Source organism: Hipposideros armiger, unplaced genomic scaffold, assembly GCF_001890085.2.
Source record: "Hipposideros armiger isolate ML-2016 unplaced genomic scaffold, ASM189008v1 scaffold_1330, whole genome shotgun sequence".
In the NCBI taxonomy this organism is placed as follows: domain Eukaryota; kingdom Metazoa; phylum Chordata; class Mammalia; order Chiroptera; family Hipposideridae; genus Hipposideros; species Hipposideros armiger.
In genome coordinates this window covers 200,293-206,292 of record NW_017732680.1, presented here as the reverse complement: position 1 = coordinate 206,292, position 6,000 = coordinate 200,293, and the positions used below count along the sequence as shown (strand labels likewise).

General features: G+C 52.5%; 1 long non-coding RNA gene across 2 annotated transcripts in view; it reads left to right on the top strand.

Annotated features, from left to right (window-relative positions):
• Window positions 1-2,481: 2,481 nt before the first annotated feature.
• Window positions 2,482-6,000, top strand: part of LOC109377234 (uncharacterized) — a 40,475-nt gene continuing 36,956 nt past the window's right edge. Inside the window, exon 1 of one of the 2 annotated variants that reach the window (XR_002122839.1) lies at window positions 2,482-2,887. This is a non-coding gene — a long non-coding RNA (uncharacterized LOC109377234). Of the gene's footprint in view, window positions 3,522-6,000 lie in introns of both variants that reach the window. The other variant, XR_002122840.1, reaches the window with a different exon arrangement.

The following is a 6,000-nucleotide window of genomic DNA, read 5'->3' as shown; positions in this document are numbered from 1 at the left end:
GGGGGGAAATCTCTACCTGGGTGAAGCCCCAGGAGTCTGGGGTGACATGAACAGGAACAGCTGCCAGGGGTGACTCAGGAGTGTCAGGGAGAAAAACGCTCTTTCCAAAAAATATCCAAGAACTGGCATTCCAAAGTTGTAGATAATTTAGTTACATGGACCACTCAGAAAATGTCATGACTCACAGAGCAAGAGTCATTCATTCTGAGTTCTCCTTTCATCCTTCTCGTTGCCTGGAAGGAAAGGGCCCTGCTTATGCGAGGCTGTCTCACCACTGTTCCAACACTTGCTAGTCAGCGTCAGTCTCAGTGCCTTTTACAGGCAATAGTGTTTACAATTTGATAAAATCTTTTGTTTTTATTTTATTGATTTTTGGCAGTTACCTTTGACTTATGGAGAGCTGTTGACTTCTCATGAATGGTAGTGATTTACAGTATCCTTTAAAAACTTAAGTACAGGATAAAGTAGTGTATAAAGAAATAATGATGGTGGTGGGAGAACTGAGGTAACGACCATAAGCCTAGTAGGGAAGTGAGTGAGGTAGTGGAACGTGGTCCTCCAACTCGGTGAGGCTGCTAGTTGGGTGTCAATCATCTTTTCAGTTGGATGAAGGCACAACAGCCACAAGAGGAGCGAGTGGAAGCATGCCATGAGTTCCAAGACAGCACCTTGCCGGACCCAACTCTGGGATGCCTGACTCCCTCTGCCTTCAGGATTCAACACCGGCTGCTTCTTATGGGAAGTCTCCAGGGTGGCTAGCTCTGGAGTCATCTCTCTTCCCATACACTGATCACCGTGCCCCTTTCTCTGGAACCAGCTGTGTCATCAGAGGTCAGAGAAGAGATGCCTGCTGGGGCTGAGGGAAGGGGACCTACAGCCAGTTGCAGGGCATGTGCCCCATTGAAGGGTTCACAGCTGAAACATGGGCCCAGTGTGGCCACACATTCCAATTTCTCAAGCCAAGGCAGAAATCTAAATTCTTATGTGAAATTTCACCATTTTCAATTTTCACAACAAATGTTCCCCATGCCTGGGAGCTGGATCCTGTCTCTGCACCCTCAGGTGACATGCAGGGAAGCTTCTGGGTAAAGATGGCCACCAAGCTGCAGTGCCTTCAAACCCAGGTCCTGAAAATGAGGTAACCCAAGAAAGGAAATCACCAGTAGAGTGGGTTGTGCCAGTCACATGTTTTCCCATAAGACTAGGCCCTCCTGGTGGGCAGGGAGGGGGCTGAGCCATCTGGTCCTGCCTGACCAAAGCCAACCCCAAAGGCTTGCAGGCCTGGGGCAGCACGAATGATGAGATCCAATGGGACAGGTGTCCACCCTCTGAGGAAGTGGGGAAAAATATGGGACACAGAGCAGAGATGTTCCAACAGACACACACCTGGGAGGGGGTTCCCAGGCAGGACCTGGGGAGGAGGGTCACTGTGTGTGTTTGTGGGGTGGGTAGCAGGCCTGGCAGGGCAGTACCTCCAGGCTCTGGACTTCGCTGGTGAACTGAAATTCCAGCTGGGGATGGGCTCTGACCACACACCTGCTCCAGGATGAAGAGCTATGCCTGGGATGTTGAGCTGGAAAAGCTGGGAGAGTGTAGGAAGGGTATTACAGGTAGAGCTTGGGGAGAACAAAGTCCAGGAGGTTAGATACCCACGTGGGATCCAGGCCAGGTGAGGGCTGCAACCTGCCTAGGAGAAAGGGTCAGGTCTGGGTGAACGAGGCTGTGCTCCCAGGCTGCAATGGAGGGGGACAGGGACTTTAGACACACAGAAGCTGGGGACTGAGGGAACCTTGCCTCTCTCTGAAAGGGGAAAAGTTGATCTTTGGGGTAGCCCCTGCAGGGTTTGCTCCTGCCTATAAAAGCAGCTCTGGTCTCTGGGGTATCCATCTCAGCCTTGTGTCCCTTCCTACCCCAGGGTGTCCAGAGAGGGCAAGGCAGCCCCTTGCACTGCAGGGCTGGTTGCCGGGACCTGGGCGCCCCAGGTAGACTTCCTAGGTGGGGATGCTCGGGCTCTCCTGGCCTCCGTTGTAGCGCTTCTCTGCAGCCGCTTCCGGTGTCTCTGCTTCCCTGGGAGCCTGGGACAGCGGGGGCGGCCACGCCCACAACTTCCGGGTCACCGCAGGCTGAGGCGCGGGCTCCTCGCCCTCCCCGCGCTTGCTCTCTCCCGCCCACCTCTCTCGCTCACTCCTAAGCTCTCCCCGCCTCCCCTGGATGCCTGGCCTCCTCCTCCTCGCGCCCTGCTCTCCTGAGGCTGCAGACGGCTCCAGTTGTCCTCAGGGCAGAGCGGCGGGCAGGTAGCTTTCGCGGAGGTTGCCAGTGCGGGCCCCTGGCTGTGGTCAGGATGCTTTGTACCTGCTGGCTCAAGCGGATAGCCTCCTGCTCTGCGCCACGGGGCTGCTGCACTGGCACCGCCCAGGTGGGTGAGGTCTGACCCCACGCTCCCAGTCGGCCCCGCCCCGCTGCCCCTCCCCTGACCGCCTGTGTTCCGGGACTTGGGAAAACTCCACGCGTCCAGACAGCTGACAAATTTTGGGCCTGGGCAGTCGCGCAGGGGGCGCCCCGCGGCGCACCCAGGAGTCTCGGGTCAGGGGGAGCCTCGTGAATGCAGAGGGCCAGGACATGAGGATTGGCCCTGAGGATTGGTTAGGGCGTCCATGAGGGGATCCCCAAAGTTCCAAAGGACACTTTTCCTCCCCTGCAGAACCGGGAAAAGACAGCGGCCTCACCAGGAGCTGGAAACAGAGAAAGGCCGCCTGTGCCAGAGCCTACGGAGTGTTCACCACACCCAGGGACCACTGAAGGGTAGAGGCGCAGGTGTAGATGGCCAACCGGGAATAGCTTCGGAGAGGCTCCAAGTCCTGCCAAGGATGGTAGTTCACGGGGCGGGGTAAGCTCTGAAGCGACCGTCCCCAGGGGAACTGTGAGGAGCCCGGGAAGCCCCACTCTGAAACAAGGCAAGGGGCAGAGCACTCTGCTTACAGGGTCCCAGAGCGGCCCTCCGCCCCCGTAGGGAGAAAACCATGGAGGGGCCGGCTAGTTACTGTGGGTTGCCTGGCAGTGGGGGCAGAGCTGGTAGATGCAGGACTCAGTGTGGGGAGGAGCTTGGAACTCTTAGGTTTCTGTGGCTCTAACACTCCTTGAAGGCAAGCCCCTGGGGCACGGAGCAGAGCAAACCCTGGCAGTGCCAGTGCGCACTGACGCCCGGCTCCTCTTGGTGTTCCATGTGGCATTGGCAGCAACAGCCCAGGTTGGGGTTTGGGCCCTCAGAGAAGCACTGGTCCACACCCCAGGCTTTCCAAAAGGCAGAGAAGAGGACCCTGGTGGCAGCCTCTTCTACAATGTCATGGTCTATGCTAGAGACCTGCACCCGAGGCCCAATGCCCGCCTGGTGATGTCAGGGGCCATAGTGGAGTGGTACTGTAAGTCCCTTGTGGAGCCCCTGCTTGGGACCACCTCTAATTTGGAGACTTTGCGGGCCTGACTGAAGCCTCCTTCATGGCGCTCAGCAACTGCTGAGGCTGGTGAGCATGCACTTCTCCCACTCCTTTCTGTCAATGGTGCTTGCCTGGGCCTCAGACGCCAGTTACCTGGAATCCCCTTGGAAGGCAAGGCCTGCCTGCACTAGGTTATTCTCTGCTTAGGGAAGACTGAGCATCTACTCAAGGAGCTGCCTAAAAGTGATGATATTTTTATGGGTGGGAGAGGGGTGATTTATTGAGAGGGAGAGCCAGGGTCTTCCAAGTGCTAATTAAGTAGTCAACCCAAGTGTGCCTCCTTCAGGTCTGCAGGCCTAGGTCTTGTCTTGCATCCATGTGTGTGTATATGTCCGGGAGCCTGTGCACATGTGTTTTGGAATGTTGCTGTGTACTTGTTCCTTGGTACCTGTGCACCAGTAAGCATGTGAATTGTGAGTCTTGTGCACGTGTGTATCTGTAGGTTCCTGCTAATTCCTGTGTCACTGTTGAGTGTGTGACCCTGTGCATTTTAGTCTGTGTGATGTGTGTTTGTGGGGCAGATGTACTGGCAGTGGGTCTTCTTGTTTCTGTGTGTGGATGGTGCCAGCCCAGGGGGAAGGTCATGGTGCTGAAAAACCCAGTTATTCCTCTGCCGCCTTACTGACTGGGAGCCATGGTTTTTATGGTGTGGCTTTTAATGCAGGTGTTACCAGGTTGTGATGATTTTCTTGGCTCTTGTCTTCTGGAGGAAAATAATTCAGCCAAGAGACAGCATTTTGTGCAGGTATAGGGTAGTAAGAAGTTTATTAGTACAGGCAGATACAACTCTAAGATGTGGAGGGGACCTATCCCAAGAGAGGGAAAGGCTTCTCCTTATATTGTATGAAGGCTTTTATTTCTGTGGATAGAATTGCCTTTCCTTCTCTCTTCTCCTTATCTCTCTCTCTCTCCTGCTGAGGTGCCCAGTCCTCCCTTTTGCTTCTCAAGGTAGTTTCTGTCAATTTTCTATTTATGGTTTGTTTGAGAAGGTCACTAAAATGGTCCTGATAAGCAGGATGTATGCTCTGATAAGCGGGATATCTTCCTACTCTGGTTCTAACAATACATCCCTTTGATTTAGGAGCATGTGAGAGCCTGGAGTCCTGCGGGCCAGTGAGGCTTTGGTGCCTTTAGTGGGATAAGCCACAAGGGGTCTGGACCCAAGTAGGAGCTGCAGCAAGGGGTTTTCTAACTGAGGCTGGGTCTCTCCTTCTCCTGTTATTTCTGTTTCTCTACTCACCTTATCATTTCCCCCTCAAGAGTTGAGACCCTGAACTCTCTTAGGAAAGGGGACAGTGTGTCTTTTCTGTTTCTACGTTTTACTGAAAGGGGGCAATGTCATAGTCAGGGTCTCATCCTCTTGCTCTCTGTCAGGAGAAAGGAGGTGTTGTTCCTGGACTTTTGGTAGGTGGGAGGTGAAAGCTGCAAGTGACAGTGTGAAGAGGACTGATATAAATCAGACTTCTATTTCTGGAGGGACAGCTTGGAATCCCTGGAGGACCATCATTTTTAAGTGGAACTGTTGTAATCTGAAAAAGATAAATTTGACAAGTAGATTAAAAAGACATGGGACAAATAGCAGTAGAAGCAATATACAATCTACCAAGTCATGGAAGGTAGAGTGTAACCACCTGACAGATGGAGTCAGTTGTTGGATGTTCATTTGCAGAATAATGAAGCTATTCAGCCTGATTCTATATCTTTTTAATTTCTTCTACTTGACTGGTGGCATTTATATAAGGGCAGCAAGTCTTATTAATTACTGCACATATTCCCTCTTGTTCAGCTAAGTACTCAAGGGCTAGTCAGTTGTGAAAGAAAACATTCGCAAGTGAATTGAGGGACCACCAGAGATTCTGGAGGGTGTCTCCAATGTCTTGAGCTAGGGTGGCTATGAAGTTTGTTAGGTTGGTTACAGTAGCCTCATGATAGACAGATCCTCCCTAAGGGGCTGCTAGACTGACAGCAGCCCCAATACCAGCTAGAATGACTCCTGTGGCCCATTTGTCTCCATGGCAAATGATGTTTTGAACAGTGATTGATATGCCCCAAGGGCCTAAAACCCCTGAGGTACATTGTTCTTCAAACCGAGACTTGGGTAACCAGGGTGATAGAAGAGTGGCGGTAGACCCTGTCTGGTGACTTTTCATTGGGTAGTTCATTTTGAGGAGGACCACAGAGAAATAAATATCCAGGGCAATCTAAGCTTGATGTGGAAAGGTGAAGTTACAGAATGTGGTCAGACCTGGTCCCCCAAAAGGGGCTACATTGCATTGGGGAGATAAAAGGCCATCCCTCAGCCCAGCATCCCTGGGCCCCATTGGTACTCATCCTGCTCTTGGAGGTAGGTGGTAAAGTTTCATAGATGTTGTTGCCTGTCCCTCCCAGTATGTGCACCGATTCCTGGGACTCATATTTTGTTCACCACAGTGAGGTTTGTGACTAGCTGAACACCAGAAAATGGTATTTGGAGTGCCCCTTTTAGAAATGTCAAATGTAATGAGAT